At 43.8% G+C, this 15936-nt stretch overlaps 1 protein-coding gene across 2 annotated transcripts in view; it reads left to right on the forward strand.

Annotated features, from left to right (window-relative positions):
• The window catches only part of EML6 (EMAP like 6), a 386982-nt gene that overhangs the window by 315970 nt on the left and 55076 nt on the right, over positions 1–15936 (forward strand). The window lies entirely within an intron of this gene.

Consider the following 15936-nt stretch of genomic DNA (forward strand, 5'->3'; position numbering starts at 1 on the left):
CAGGAGCCAAGGTGGAGCAGAGGGGAGCAGAGATAGGCCAGGGACATAAGGGTCTATTCTGTGACCACTACAGCATGCTTTCCTACAGAACCAGGTATTGAACCTAGATGTCCTGAGTTTCTACATTATTCTGCTTTGAGCAAATCATTGGCATTACTCTGCTGTGAAAGCATTGGCAAAGTATATGCCTAATCCACATGGAGGATAACACTCTAGTACTGCTATCAGTTACTATGTTAGCTCAAGTGGTAAAAGTCTGTGCTGTGGATCTAAAGGTCTGAACCCTACTGATGACTCAGAAGAGAAAACCATGTAGTGACCTGGCTGGAAGAGTGTCACGAAACGGAGGCTGCAGTTCCTGGAGTGAGAGGGGCCGCAGAGTGAGATAGGATGTGTGAAGACACGATCAAATAGGGTGTGATGCCTGGCAGAGCTAATCCCCAGGACAGCCAGGGGGAGGTGCCACTAGCAATGAGAGCTTCCCAGGACAGCCTCTCACATAGTGATTTATCCAAAGTCCTTCCATGCAAAACATCTCAGGCCGTCTTCTCCGGCACTGCCCTGATGGTGCCTCTTTACCAGTGGCTGGTAGGGGAACTCTGGCCTGCCCAGTACTCTGGGTCCCAGTCCAGGGACACTGAACCCAGCAGTTCTGGGCTTTACTCTCTCAGCTCTCACTAACTTTTGAGTGCTTGACTTTGCAACCTTAATCTTTTTTTTAATGTAATTCTCTAATTAAGAAAAAACACCAAAAAACAAAAATTTCACCCCCCAGCCAGAGCCCTCACCCCCTCCCGCACCCCAATCATCTCCCCCCATACCCTGAACCCCTAATTTCTGGCCCCACCCTGGAACCCATACCCCCAGAGCACTCACTCTCTCCTTCACCCCAACCCCCTGCCCCAGCCCGGTGAAAGTGAGTGAGGGTGGTGGAAAGCAAGTGATGAAGGGATTGGGGAATGGAGTGAGTGGGGGGCAGGGCCTTTGGGAAGGGACAGGGCAGGGACAGGGCCTCAGGGAAGGGGTGGGGCAGGGGCAAGCAAGGGCATTCGGTTTTGTGCGATTAGAAAGTTGGCAACTCTACAGCTGAGCCTGCTTGCAATCACGTTCCTGCTCCCTGGCTCCCCCTGCAGGTGTAGCCAGTGGAGTTAATTGGCCTCCCAGGCCATCTTAACCCCTTCCAATCTTGTGAGAGGTAGACACCCCGTCACAGAGGCCTACAGTAATTTAAGTGTCAAATTTTATTTTTATTTTTTAATTAGTACCACCTACCAATAAAAAATCGGAGGGCATAGTTTTGTTATTTACTATAGTTCTTGCAAGTAAATAGAAAAAAGAGTAGATTAATAACTACTTGGCAATTATCGGGTGACTCCATATTTCAAAGAGCCCAGATGTTCTATTCATTATGTGGCATTTGCAGTGCAATGCAAACTTTGTGCTATGTGGAACTGCAAATTGATATCAAGCCTGGAAATAGAAATAGGATACACTGGACATTAAAATGGATTAACAATATGTATTTTTGTGATTTGCTAGTTAGAGTGCAGGACTCAGTCAAGAATCCTGGATTCTATTCTCAGTTGAATTTTCTTGCATGTAGGATGATGTTCAGCTGCTTTTATTGTTGTTTTTAAGGATGAGATGGGTTATATAGTGGACCTATTTAGCATACTGCTTTTCAAAAATTAGATTCTTATATTAGGCCCTGATTGTGGAAAGTCTCTAAACCTGTTCTTAAATCCACCTCTATTCAGGAAAGCACTTAAGCATTTGCTTAAGTTCTGTTGAAATCAATGAGACTTAAGCACATACTTAAACAAATGCTTATGTGCCCTTCCTGATTAGAGATGCTTTCCTGGGTCAAGACTTCCTGCTGCACAGGAGGAACACAATAATTCATTGCAAAATCCACAGCCAAAATTTTCAAACTGGCATGCTTAAAATTGGACACCTATATCCATATGTAAGCACTTAAAATACCCGACATTTCCCATTGACTTTAATGGGAGCTCTGGATATCCAGCATTTCAAAAAACCAGGACATTCATTTAAGTGCCCAAATGAAAATATAGGCACCTAATCCAAAGAACCCAAATTTGAAAATTTTGGCCCACATATTTTGGGACCCACAATTTTTGGAACAAAGACATGGAGTCCCAGAGTTCATGTATTTTTAAAAATTTACATTTGGGCATCATTTTTCCCCCTGCTTTCACCATATGTACATCTTCTCTACTTTCTTTCTTAGTAACAAAATCTTTGTACTTCATTTTATCTTTCTGAAAAATGTGTATAATGATACCTACTGCACATCAACATTTTGAGGATTTAGAAATGTTAAGTTTTAATTGTGGGTGAATAGACGTAAGTCAATAATATGCATGGAATACCACACTGGATCCAGAAAACACAATGCCAAAATATACTGGGCCACATTCCCTCATATGTTCTGGCTGCTTATGCTGCTTGGGTGATACAAAGTAGCTGTATCTTTAGTTTAACTGACTAAAAGTCTGGTTTACACCTGTTTGGCATTGTTGAATCATCAAAAGCAGCCACGGCATACCATGAATCTGACCCACCGTGTTTACAAGACTACTAAATCTTCATCATTACATTAATGACTGGTGGTATAGGAGATACACATTTCCTCATTATATGATATATTGGCCCAGATTTCCTTCCACATTTGGATTTCTTTGTGCTATTCATCCTTACAAAACAACATTACAGCTGCTGCAGTTAGCTGTGGGAGAATCAGACCAGAGCAGAGGGATTCTCTGGTGAAGCAGAGCCAGTAGTCCTGCTCCTACACCACTCCCCCAATCTATGGCTGTGATAGGGAGCACAGCCTAGGGAAGGGAGGTGCTTTGTTCCAGTAGTCTCCAACTGTTAAAATAACTTCTTGGCAATCAGTATAAATTAGAACACCACTGAAGCTGCTGTAAACTATTGCAGAGGACAATCCATGCCATAGTCAGCCTGAGATTGAGAGAGTACAATCATAGCTTACAACATCCCCCACCTGTTGTGCTCTGTGTGTTCTTCAGCCATTGTTTCTGTCTAATAATCAAAACTAGCATATTACATTATATACACATTCCTGAAGAAAAGGGTAGATCAGAGAAGAGTGTGGTGGCGGCACAATAAACAGCTGCTGCTGAGTTTAGTTCCTTAAGTCTAGATGATTCAGGACTGTGAACCCACTTGAGCAGTAGCCTGAGGGACTTCCTTGTACTGTATGGGTCACAGCAAGTGAAAAACTTCATGTTCCCCAAAGACAATGAAAATAGAAGTTTCCATCCAATACATTTAGTAAATCCCCAGTGATGACAAAGTGGAGAGGCCATGGCTTATGTACTTAAAAACTCAGAATGTTGCATACATTCAGTCTAATGTTTCAGCCATATTGGGTTCTACAGGAACAAAGGACTGGAAAAATCTGGCTAGAAATGTGGCATGCCATGAGAAGGCAGCAAATCACCAGAGAGCATTCCATAGGTGGAAAGAGCTTCAGATGAGACTAAGGTTAAAGGCCACCATAGATGATCAGAATCAAGAGAAGATTGCATCAGTGTCTCTTTACTGGCAAAATGTTCTGAAAAGGCTCATTGCCATTGTGAGAATGCTTGCTACCCAAAACCTACTGCATGGCACTTCCGATCAGCTGTATGTGCCAAACAGCGGAAACTTCCTTAAAATTGTGGAGCTGATGGCCGAGTTTGATGCTGTACTCCAGGAGCATCTAAGAAGAGTCACCACTCAAGAAATGTACACACACCACTACCTTGGAAAAACAATTCAAAATGAGATCATACAGTTACTGGCAACAAAAGTCAAACATAAGATTGTGGCAGATCTGAAGTCAGGAAGATATTACTCTGTTATTCTGGACTGCACACCTGACATAGGCCATACGGAACAAATTACTTTAATGGTGCATTTTGTAACAACAACAGAACCTAGTGAAAATGTCCCTGCAATGGTGACTGTCAGAGAGCATTTTCTAGAATTTATTGACATTGATGATACTACAGGAGCTGGTATGACAAATGTGCTTTTTAAAAAGATGGAAGATATGGGAATTGTGAGAGCTGACATGAGAGGTCAGGGCTACAATAATGAGAGGAAAGAACAGAGGAGTGCAGACACAGATCTGAGAGTTAAAACCTTGAGTTTTTTTTGTCCCATGCAGTTCTCATTCAGTGAACTTGTTGGTCAGTGATGCAGCATCAGCTTCTAGTGAGGCTGCTGAATTTTTTAATGTAATTCAAAGCATGTATGTATTTTTCTCTGCATCAGCTCATTGATGGCAAATTTTGAAGCAACATCTGGGAACATCCTCTCTGACACTGAAACCACTGAGTCCCACATGATGGGAAAGTTGAGTGGAGGTGATAAAGCCTATCGAACACCAAATTGGGAAGATAGATGTTGCCATAGTTGCCATTATGGAGGATAATGCTATGACAGGAACTGTTCATGGAAGAACAGTGGCAGAGGGAAATGGAATCACCAGAAACATACATAAATTCAAATTTCTATGTGGCTTAGTGTTGTGGCATGACATACTCTTTGAAAAAAATGTTGTAAGCAAGAGACTTCAAGGTGTTGACCTTGATATATCTGGAGCAATGGAATAACTGGACAAAGCAAAGTCATACCTACAGTCTTACTGGTCAGATGAGGGATTTCAAAACATTCTGAAGAGTGCACAGAAATTGGCAGAGGAACTTCACACTAAAGCTATTTTCCCACCATTCAAGAATACAAGAGTCACCAGAGAAGACATTTTGATTACGAGGAACGGGATAATCCCATACGAGACCCCAAACAATAATTCAAAGTTGAATTCTTTAACCACGTGCTAGATTGTGCAATACAGTCAGTTGAAGAACGTTACATGCAGCTAAAGGAACACAGCAGTATATTTGAGATGTTGTATGATATTCCAAAACTCCTCACTATACCTGAAGAAGACCTACGCCAGCAATGCAGGGCTCTAGAGACAGTGTTAATACATGATGATGTTTGATATTGACATGAGTGATTTAGGTGATGAACTGAAAGCCCTTTCAAGATACATTTCATCAGGATCAACTCCAAAGGCTGTTCTGGAATATATATGCACAAATAAGATGACCACCCTCTTTCCAAATGCTTTTGTTGCTTTGCGCATACTTCTAACATTTCCTGTAACAAGAAAAGGAGTACTTGTGGCACCTTAGAGACTAACAAATTTAAAAATGGCTTGTCTAGTTTTTGTAAAGTCCAGCCACGAGGAAGTTTGTGTGGAAGGTTGGTTCTTTATGAGAAAGAACTGTAACAGTTGCCAGTGGAGAACGCAGCTTCTCCAAGCTGAAGTTAATAAAAACACATCTACACTCCACAATGACACAGGAGAGGCTGGTCGGCCTTGCAACCATCTCAACAGAGCATGAGCTGGCCCAGACTGTGGACCTTCAGGAAGCAGTTCAAATCTTTGCAACCAAGAAGGCACGAAAAGGACCACTTTGATTATTGAAACAGATAAAAATGCCAGTGTTTACTATGCAGACAAGAAAAGTTACATTTGCTGTTCAGGCATTTGAAAGTTAAGTGTTACTTAACATTTTTGAACAAGGCATTTTAAGTTGTTAGTTCTCCTTTATTGGGGTAGGTTGCAGAGCAGTACCATGAGAGGAGTGGAACAGGAAGAAGGCATAATTAAGACCTTTCAAAGTTTTGGCCCAAGCGAGAGGCCATGGAGGCATCATTTGAGTTCCCCACCTCAGGTGCCAAAATGTTGTGGGATCTGCTGATGGCATCAGAGCTCACCACTGCACAAAGTATGTTGAAGCTGAGACATAGGACGGCAAACCTCAATTCCATTATATTTTATGCTCCCATGATATTAAGGGCTGACAGTATTGTTGGCACTGAGATTAAATTTCAGTACATCAGTGCAAAACTTTTCAATACAAATTAAGTGAACACATCAGGCTGTTCATTATTTCTTGCTGTATTCTTCAGTCAAAGATCTGATCCATCAGTGGCTTCAATTGCCTCAGCAGAGTCATGGACCTTCTTATGTCAGAAATAGAAGACAGAGTCAAGTAAAAAGTGGAATTCCATTAGTGCAGAGCAGGCAAAGCTTCACTTGACATGGAGTTGGTATTGATGACCAGAGTGGTGCATTCAGTCATCAAAAATTCTAGAGCCGTTATACATTAATATGAAATTGATTAATTGTCTGTTGATGGCCAACAGGGGGTTGTTGAGCTCTGGCTTTGGGACCAATTGGCTGATACATGCAACACTGATGTAGAATCTCCAGGTCTGCTAGGCTGACTTTATATTAGATGTCTGGGAAACATTAGAGGAGGCCAAGAGAGGCTAGATGGGAGCTAACAACTTGCAAGGACATTTGGAAGCAAGTCTCATAGCTGTGCCAGTCATACTCTTTTCCCAGGCTCAAGATTCAACATTTATACCAGTCTGTGAGGGACATATCCAACCACACTCGGAACACTTCCTAAAGATGCTGGGCTGCCTTCTCTCCATACCTGCAAGAATACAAAGAGCTGGAGATAGAAGAAACTATACAAAATAAAAAACGTACGAGTTTCCTCTTGCCAGTGGCTAGGAAGGCCTCAATTCTTTGACATAGCAGGAGTTTCCAGGCTTGGCATCCCTGGCATTGATTACTGAAGATAGCACCGAGTATTGATAGAGCCAGTCACAAAACTTCTTTACATCTACTACAAATGAAGGTGTGAAGCTCCGTAGTTTAGGAAAGATTACTCCTTGAGAAAGCTGACAAGACATTGAGCTGAACCAGTTCAGCAGGCTAGCAAGCAAATGTTTTATCATAAGGGAGGCCTGGGTTTGAGCAGTTTCAGCCTACTGTTTGCCAATGAAAGCTGAAAGTGTTGCAAAGGTGACTTTCTCCATACCTGAGGAAGGAGGATAGACTTTGTGGCTTTGGTTTACTCCTCTGCATTCAGTCTTTGGAAAAGCAAAAGGGAGGAAGAGCTGAGATTTCGCTGGTGAAATAATGATCAGTTTGATGGGCCACGAGCGTAACCATTTTTTAATAGGTCCTCAAATAAAATGTGAAGTGACCACCTCCCCATTCTCCATCACACAATTTGTCTTCCTTTCTTCAGATAGTCTCCCCCACAGACTCCTGCATCAGTCTTCATTCCCTTTATACCCCCTAAGCCATGCACCTGTATGCATGTCATTACATTATAAACAGTCTTCACCCACACCCATGCATACCAGATATATGCCAGCATCCACACACATTAGTCACACACCAGGACATGCACTAACACTAGTGGTAGACAGGAAAGAGTACCTTCCATGGTATTGTCAGAGGAGCAGGAGGGTTCCAGCCTTCAAGTGCCTCTCCTCAGCCCTTGAGACAGAGAAGTTCCTCCCTCCCCATCCCCACAGACAAGAGAAAGGGAGCCAGGGGATGTTTCTGTCTCTGAAGGGAGCCATCAGAACCCACCTCTCTCTTCAGGCAGGGTTGTGGGGAAGCAGGATTATTCCACTGTCTCCCTCCCTATGTAGAAGGAGATGGGCTCAACTGTTCTTGCCCCTCCAGGGGAGAGAAGCTATAAGGAGAGGATTGATTATGATAGCTGAATTGTCTCTAGCAGAGTGAGTAGGGACTTTGAACTCCATCCTGTTGTTGCAATGTGCCCTGCTTTCACCACACATCTAAGCTCTACGCAGAGACAGCACAGGCAAAGCCAGTGGAGTACAGATCAAAGTCCTGTGCTACACTGGACTTCCAATTCAGGGGCAGACTAATAGGGGTCGGTCCTGGGGCCGGTTTTGTTCAACATCTTTATTAATGATCTGGATGATGGGATTGATTGATTGATTGATTGCATCCTCGGAAAGTTCGCAGATGACACTAAGCTGGGGGGAGAAGTAGATACGATGGAGGGTAGGGATAGGGTCCAGAGTGACCTAGACAAATTGGAAAATTGGGCTAAAAGAAATCTGATGAGGTTCAACAACAACAAGTGAGGAGTTCTGCACTTAGGAAGGAAGAACCCCATGCACCGCTACAGGCTGGGGACCGACTGGCTAAGCAGCAGTTCTGCAGAAAAGGACCTGAGGATTACAGTGGACGAGAAGCTGGATATGAGTCAGCAGTGTGCCCTTGTTGCCAAGAAGGCCAACAGCATATTGGGCTGTATTAGTAGGTGCATTGCCGGCAGATTGAGGAAAGTGATTATTCCCCTCTATTCTGCACTGGTGAGGCCACACCTGGAGTATTGCATCCAGTTTTGGTCCCTCCACTACAGAAGGAATGTGGACAAATTGGAGAGAGTCCAGTGATTTGATAGCAGCCTTCAGTTACCTGAAGGGGGGTTCCAAAGAGGATGGAGCGAGGCTGTTCTCAGTGGTAGCAGATGACAGAACAAGAAGCAATGGTCTCAAATTTCAATGGGGGAGGTCTAGGTTGGATATTAGGAAACACTATTTCACTAGGAAGGTGGTGAAGCAGTGGAATGGGTTACCTAGGAAGGTGGTGGAATCTCCATCCTTAGATGTTTTTAAGGTCTGGCTTGACAAAGCCTTGGCTGGGATGATTTAGTTGGTGTTGGTCCTGCTTTGAGCAGGGGATTGGACTAGATGACCTCCTGAGGTCTCTTCCAACCCTAATATTCCATGATTCTATGACACTCCAAAGTGCCGAGCCTCTAAGCAGCAGGATTTTCATCCTTGTACATGGGAAGACAACAACTTCGTAAGCCCATCTGGACAAGTCTAACCTAACCTAAGTCAATGCCTTCAGAAAGGAGTTAAAACCGCTTGTAGCATATGCCTTTCCCTTTACTGCTTTAGTTGCTTAATAAAAATAATAATTGTGTAAGTACCTGTGAGGATTATAGAAATCATATAGTATATCTGCCTTACAAGGTGTGAGACTAGTCATGGCCTAGGGTTGGGAGCCCTTGAGGCCTAGCAGAGTCCAGTGGCAATGTACTGGTCAGGGAGTCCGGGAGAAGCCTCTTCAGCAGTTGCAGTTTTAGCTTGTAACAGTGGGTATATATCTACATTGCAATTAAATATCCCTGGCTGGCCTGTGTCAGCTGACTTGGCATATTGGGCTCAGGCTGCAGGGCTGTAATATTGCGGTATGGATGTTTGGGCTCAGGCTGGAGCCTGGGCTCTGGAACCCTCCCCCTAGTAGAGGTGGAGCTCCGTAGAGGTGGGGCTGGGGGTGCAATTTTAAAATGTCTTCTTAGATGTATTAGTTTGTGCATTGAATTAAGATAATTAATTCATTGTTGTTTCTTTCTCCTCTCCCCCACTTTGTTTTTCTTCTCCCTCCTCCCTCCATATCTGTCTTCTTCTCTTCCCTTATTTCTCTTTTCTTTTCTTGCTCATCTGATTGGCATTCTGCTCCCTATGTAATTTAGGAATGGGGTGTCAATCAGAGGTGCTGCAGGAACAGTCTTGCGGTGTGGGAGCCCAAAGAGCAGCACTCCCACACCACGGGACACCTTGGTCAGTGGCTACACTGTCCCGGACAATCCAGGACAATTGTAAGCCATGTTATATATTACATAGGAAAATACATAGAAATTATGTCTTATATGAGAAACAGTTTAATGGTTGAATTGGGATCATTTTAACTGACCAAAGCTAGAATTTAAATGACAAGAAGTATAATGAGCCTGTTGCCTAACATTATGTTTCATGCCACTAATATGGAAGGCACAATAATGTTCACATTTTGTATTCTGCTAACACTAATTCATATGCTGTGTTTGCAGCATTCATTTGTTTGACTTGCATGTCTATATGAACTAACAACTTAATACCTATGGTGATGGAAAATCCTTCAATGCAGGTTGAATATTTGGAAAACCAAAAGCAGCGTTAGCATGTCTAGTCCTCTGTTTTATATCACACTGGTCTGTCCCATTTACTGTAAGTTATCTGACATAGGCTGTTTTTCAATATATCTACTGTGTATCATTTGTAATCCTACACTGTAGTAGGGTGTAAAAAGAGGATTTTCCTATCTTCAGATATTGGTTATTCTTTTGTTGATGATTTATTTCTTATAACACAAGGGCTCAGTTTTCAAAAAAGCCTCCAAAATTGCACACACATTTTTCCACCATAAATTGAATGGCTAGATGCATAGTTACACAATTTGCTTGTACAAATATGGATTTTACATGTATAATTTTGTGGGTGCAATTTCAGAAGCCAGCTTGGAAATGAATCCCTATTTGTATACACGCATTTGTGGAGACTATTCAGAATGTATTGGAGAAAAATATATTTGGGGTGTAGGAAATAACACAATGAATCTTTTAACAGAAGAGTGATCATTGGGGTGGAATGGAGTCTTTTGGGATTCTACTTTTTTACCTTCTCTATAGCTCGATGTCAAAATGACCTATTCAAGCTGTAATTGACAGGACACTGCTTCTACTGTGGTTCTCCCCCAGAACTTGAACATATTGTGACTGCTATACTCCCAGCTGCTGGCAGCCTAATGAACTCAGGATCAATCTCATATCCTCTAAAAGGCAGCCATTGTGCTGTTGCCAGATCAGAGGCATGGCCCCAGACTGTTTTTTTGTTTGTGTGAAGCTTTGTGTGCTTGCAAATGAAGTCATTCCGGTACAGTGCATCTATCCACACAAAGCGCCATCAACATTTCTCCATTCTAACTTGACAATTACTTTCCGCTCCAGTATTGTTCTGGAACTGTCAACTGCTTTGAGGTTTTTTTATCAAGTGGACTGGAGTCCACTAGGGACCATAGGGAAACCTTCAAAGGCATGTTTCAGAGTAGCAGCCGTGTTAGTCTGTATTCGCAAAAAGAAAAGGAGTACTTGTGGCACCTTATAAGAATTATAACATTCAAAAACCAGTTGGAGAACACTTCAATCTCTCTGGTCACTCGATCACAGACCTAAGAGTGGCTATACTTCAACAAAAAAGCTTCAAAAACAGACTCCAACGAGAGACTGCTGAATTGGAATTAATTTGCAAACTGGATACAATTAATTTAGGCTTGAATAGAGACTGGGAATGGATGAGTCATTACACAAAGTAAAACTATTTCCCCATGGTATTTCTCCCTCCCACCCCACCCCCCACTGTTCCTCTGATATTCTTGTTAACTGCTGGAATTAGCCTACCTTGCTTGTCACCATGAAAGGTTTTCCTCCTTTCCCCCCCTGCTGCTGGTGATGGCTTATCTTAAGTGATCACTCTCCTTACAGTGTGTATGATAAACCCATTGTTTCATGTTCTCTGTGTGTGTGTATATAAATCTCTCCTCTGTTTTTTCCACCAAATGCATCCGATGAAGTGAGCTGTAGCTCACGAAAGCTTATGCTCTAATAAATTTGTTAGTCTCTAAGGTGCCACAAGTACTCCTTTTCTTCAAAGGCATGTCATTTATGACCTGGCTTGAATCCAATCATCCAGAGGTGAGAGGCTAATGTATTCACCCACCATACCACCTCCTTCATTCCAAAAGATCTCCATATATTATTGAGTGAATATTTTTATTTATCAAATATCCCCAGCTACCAACAGTCTTATCATGGATGTATTAAATTAATACAATCAATGGAAGAGACTCTCTCCCCCAATACACCAAATACAGACCCAGCCCAGGCGCCTGAGAGAAGCCTGTGAAAAGAGACATACTTTGCAGGGTATGCTTAATGCTAGTAAACTTGGATTCTGTCAGACTACTAAGGGAAATAAATACCAGAGTTGAGGAATTTTCAGTAAGATCAGCTAGCCATTTAAATTTGGGGAGTGTTGGCTTGAGTGCCTCAGCTGATCATAACTACTCTGATAGTATGTAGGGAGAAAATGATCTCTCACATAGCCGGTAAACAAGTTATACAAAGCTTTTTAGCTCAGAGTTAACGACTTAAATTTTTCCTGGAAGCCAGTGAAGCAAGAAACTGATGCAATATGCTGTCTGCAGCTAGCATCACCAAACAGGATCTTCCAAGTTGCCCTATTTGTGCATAATATTATATAGGAAGGAACCATAGATAGGTACAGGAGTCCTATACCAAGATCCGGCAGTAGCTAAACAGCTTTGCAGGATATTTACAACAATCAGCTAATTTAAAAATAAAGATCTCTAGTTCCCATTCAGAACTGTTCCTATTGATCTTCTTTTCTGCTTATTCATGTTTGGAGACTGAATTAGAATGACATGTGAATGCAGTGAATAGCTTCCTTTCTTAAAATAAATGAAAATGGCTATGACCACCAGGCATTCTCCAATATCTTATTTTTGTTTTAAAGAGTGCATCAACATACAGTAAAATCATGCAGAGTACTGCAAAAATGTTAGTGACTTTGTTTTGCTGATATTATGATTGTTTAAAATGTTGTTTTCTTCTAACCTTGATTAAATTTTGTTTGATCCATTATATTCCAAAGCAGGTTATTTCCAGTGTCAAATAACATTATTTTTACTCCCCTATCCAATATCCATGAAATGTTAAGTAAAAGTAATGACAAAAAAGATTGCATAGCCTAACTATTACTTGAATATTATGATATTATAATACACTCCCATACATATGTGAGGACAGGAGAACATGAGGAAGTTTTAGGTTTCACAAAGTCTTTAAAATTTTTTTGAAAAGTTATCCATGTTTTGTAACACATTTTAGAATGATGAGAAAAAGATGTGCATTCCTTCTCAGCACCCAATGGAAATTACTTTTAAGGTCTTGCTTACATCTTTTATGGTATGAACAACTTTTGATTAACTCTCAGATTATAACTTCGTTGCCCAAACAGATTTCCCAGGTTTGGATCCCCTTATTCTCTCTCTGACCATGCCTTTCTCTTCTTGGGAGTTTGCTCTCTCTTAGGCTTCCTTGTTTTCTTTTTCTGTTATCAGAGCATGCGTTCTCCAGCTAGCCACCTTAGAATCATAGAATCATAGAATATCAGGGTTGGAAGGGACCTCAGGAGGTCATCTAGTCCAACCCCCTGCTCAAAGCAGGATCAATCCCCAACTAAATCATCCCAGCCAGGGCTTTGTCAAGCCTGACCTTAAAAACTTCTAAGGAAGGGAATTAATTCCATCACCTCCCTAGGTAACGCATTCCAGCGTTTCACCACCCTCCTAGTGAAAATTTTTTTCCTAATATCCACCCTAAACCTTCCCCACTGCAACTTGAGACCATTACTCCTTGTTCTGTCATCTGCTACCACTGAAAACAGTCTAGATCCATCTTCTTGGGAACCCCCTTTCAGGTAGTTGAAAGCAGCTATCAAATCCCCCCTCATTCTTCTCTTCCGCAGACTAAACAATCCCAGTTCCCTCAGCGTCTCCTCATATGTCATGTGTTCCAGTCCCCTTATCATTTTTGTTGCCCTCTGCTGGACGTTTTCCAAAAATTTTCACATTCTTCTGGAAAAAACTGGACACAGTAGTCCAGATGAGGCCTCACCAATGTCGAATAGAGGGGAATGATCACATCCCTCAATCTGCTGGCAATGTCCCTACTTATACAGCCCAAAATGCCATTGGCCTTCTTGGCAACAATGACACACTGTTGACTCATATTCAGCTTCTCATCCACTGTAACCTCTAGGTCCTTTTCTGCAGAACTGCTGCCTAGCCATTCGGTCCCTAGTCTGTAGCGGTGCATGGGATTCTTCCGTTCTAAGTGCAGGACTTTGCATTTGTCCTTGTTGAACCTCATTAGATTTCTTTTGGCCCAATCCTCTAATTTGTCTAGGGCCCTCTGTATCCTATCCCTACCCTCCAGTGTATCTACCTCTCCTCCCAGTTTAGTGTCATCTGTAAACTTGCTGAGGGTGCAATCCACACCATCCTCCAGATCATTAATGAAGATATTGAACAAAACCAGCCCGAGGACCCCAACCCTTGGGGCACTCCACTTGATACCGGCTGCCAACTAGATATGGAACCATTGATCACTACCCGTTGAGCTCGACAATTTAGCCAACTTTCTATCTACCTTATAGTCCATTCATCCAGCCCATACTTCTTTAACTTGCTGGCAAGAATACTGTGGGAGACTGTGTCAAAAGCTTTGCTAAAGTCAAGGAACAACATGTCCACTGCTTTCCCCTCATCCACAGAGCCAGTTATCTCGTCATAGAAGGCAATTAGATTAGTCAGGCATGACTTGCCCTTGGTGAATCCATGCTGACTGTTCGTGATCACTTTCCTCTCCTCTAAGTGCTTACCCACCTTTGTGTCCCATTTGGCACCCAGGCCTTCCTCTCTACCCATCTCTTTGCTTTTGGGCTCACCCCATTGGCAAGCTGGAGCCGGTTCCCACCAGTTTGCTAGAACCGGTTGTTAAATTTAGAAGCCGTTTTAGAACCGGTTGTTCCGCGAGGACCAACCAGTTCTAAAAGGGCTTCTAAATTTAACCGGCAAAAAGTGGTGTCTTAGGTGCCAACTCCATGGGTGATCCAGGGCTGGAGCACCCAAGGGGAAAATTTGGTGGGTGCAGAGCACCCACTGGCAGTTCCCCGTCCCATCCCACCCCAGGCCCCAGCTCATCTCACCTCCACTCCGCCTCCGCCTCCTCCCCTGAACGCACCGCCCTGCCCTGCTTCTCCGCCCCCCACAGGCTTTCCATGAATCAGCTGTTCGCACGGGAAGCCAGGGCGGGCTGAGAAGCAGGTGGCAGCTTCGCACTCAGGCCCAGGGAGGCGGAGGTGAGCTGGGGCGGGGTGCACGAGGAGGGCCACCCGCACCGCAGCAGGTAACCCTCGGGGTGGGGGCAGGGGAACCGCTCCCCACCCCAGCTCACCTCTGCCACCCTTGGCCTGAGTGTGAAGCCGCCACTGGCTGCTTCTCAGCCCTCCCAGGTTTCCCACCGAACAGCTAATTCACAGGAAGCCCAGGGAGGGGACGGAGAAGCAGAGCGGGGCGGTGCGTTCAGGGGAGGAGGCGAAGGCAGAGCGGAGATGATCTGGGGCCGGGTGTGGGGTGGGGAGCTACCGGTGGGTGCTTTGCACCCACCATATTTTCCCCATGGGTGCTCTAGCCCCAGAGCACCCAGGGAGTCTGCACCTAAGGTGCCACCGCTACCCCTGCTCCCCCCCAGCTATGCTCTCCCACCACTAGGAGCCAGAGGGACCTGCCAGATGCTTCCTGGGAGCTGCCCCAGGTAAGCACCACCGGGACTCCCCACCTTGCCCCCCGGGAGGTCCCTCTGGCTCTTAGGGGTGGGATTGCACCCACTACGGTGGTCCACGAGACCATCCTGCCCAGTTCTGGGGGCAGTCAGGGGACAGGGGTGGATGGGGCAGGGGTCCTGGGGAGCGGGGGTGGGCAACGACCCCCTCATGGAGTGAGGAGGGAACCAGTTGTTAAGATTTTGGCAGCTCATCACTGGCTCATCCTCAATCTCAGTGGCCAGGACTTTTTCCTCTGTCTCTCTCAGGTGACAGCGGCTTTATTTGTCTCTTTCATGTAAGGTCCTTTCTGATGGCCCAATCCTGTTTCCAATAACTTCACTAGGAATAGGTTTCTCATTATTGTTATCATTTTTATTACACTTGCACTGATCAGTCAAATTGTACTATGTGCTGTACATGCACAGACCAAAGACAATCCCTGCCCCAGAGAGCTTATCCTAATTCTTTCTGACCTGCTCTTTCTACTCCTTTACTCTCCTTCCTAAGTAGCTCTGTCTCTTTTTCTTTTTGCAGTCAGTCCTCTTTTTCTCTCCCTTCAGCAATTTGTACCCTTTTATCTCAACCCTGACTCCATTTCCTCTAAGACCTCTCCCCTTTTCTTCCTCTCTCTTTCAAATCTCCCACTCCCAACTTTTCACCTAGCCACTTAATTTGTTTGCCCTCCCAGTGCTGCCACCTCTGGTCACCCATGTTTTATCCTCCTCTTTCTGCTGCTTCAACTAAATATTTCAC

This window comes from Dermochelys coriacea, chromosome 3 (assembly GCF_009764565.3).
Source record: "Dermochelys coriacea isolate rDerCor1 chromosome 3, rDerCor1.pri.v4, whole genome shotgun sequence".
NCBI lineage: Eukaryota > Metazoa > Chordata > Testudines > Dermochelyidae > Dermochelys > Dermochelys coriacea.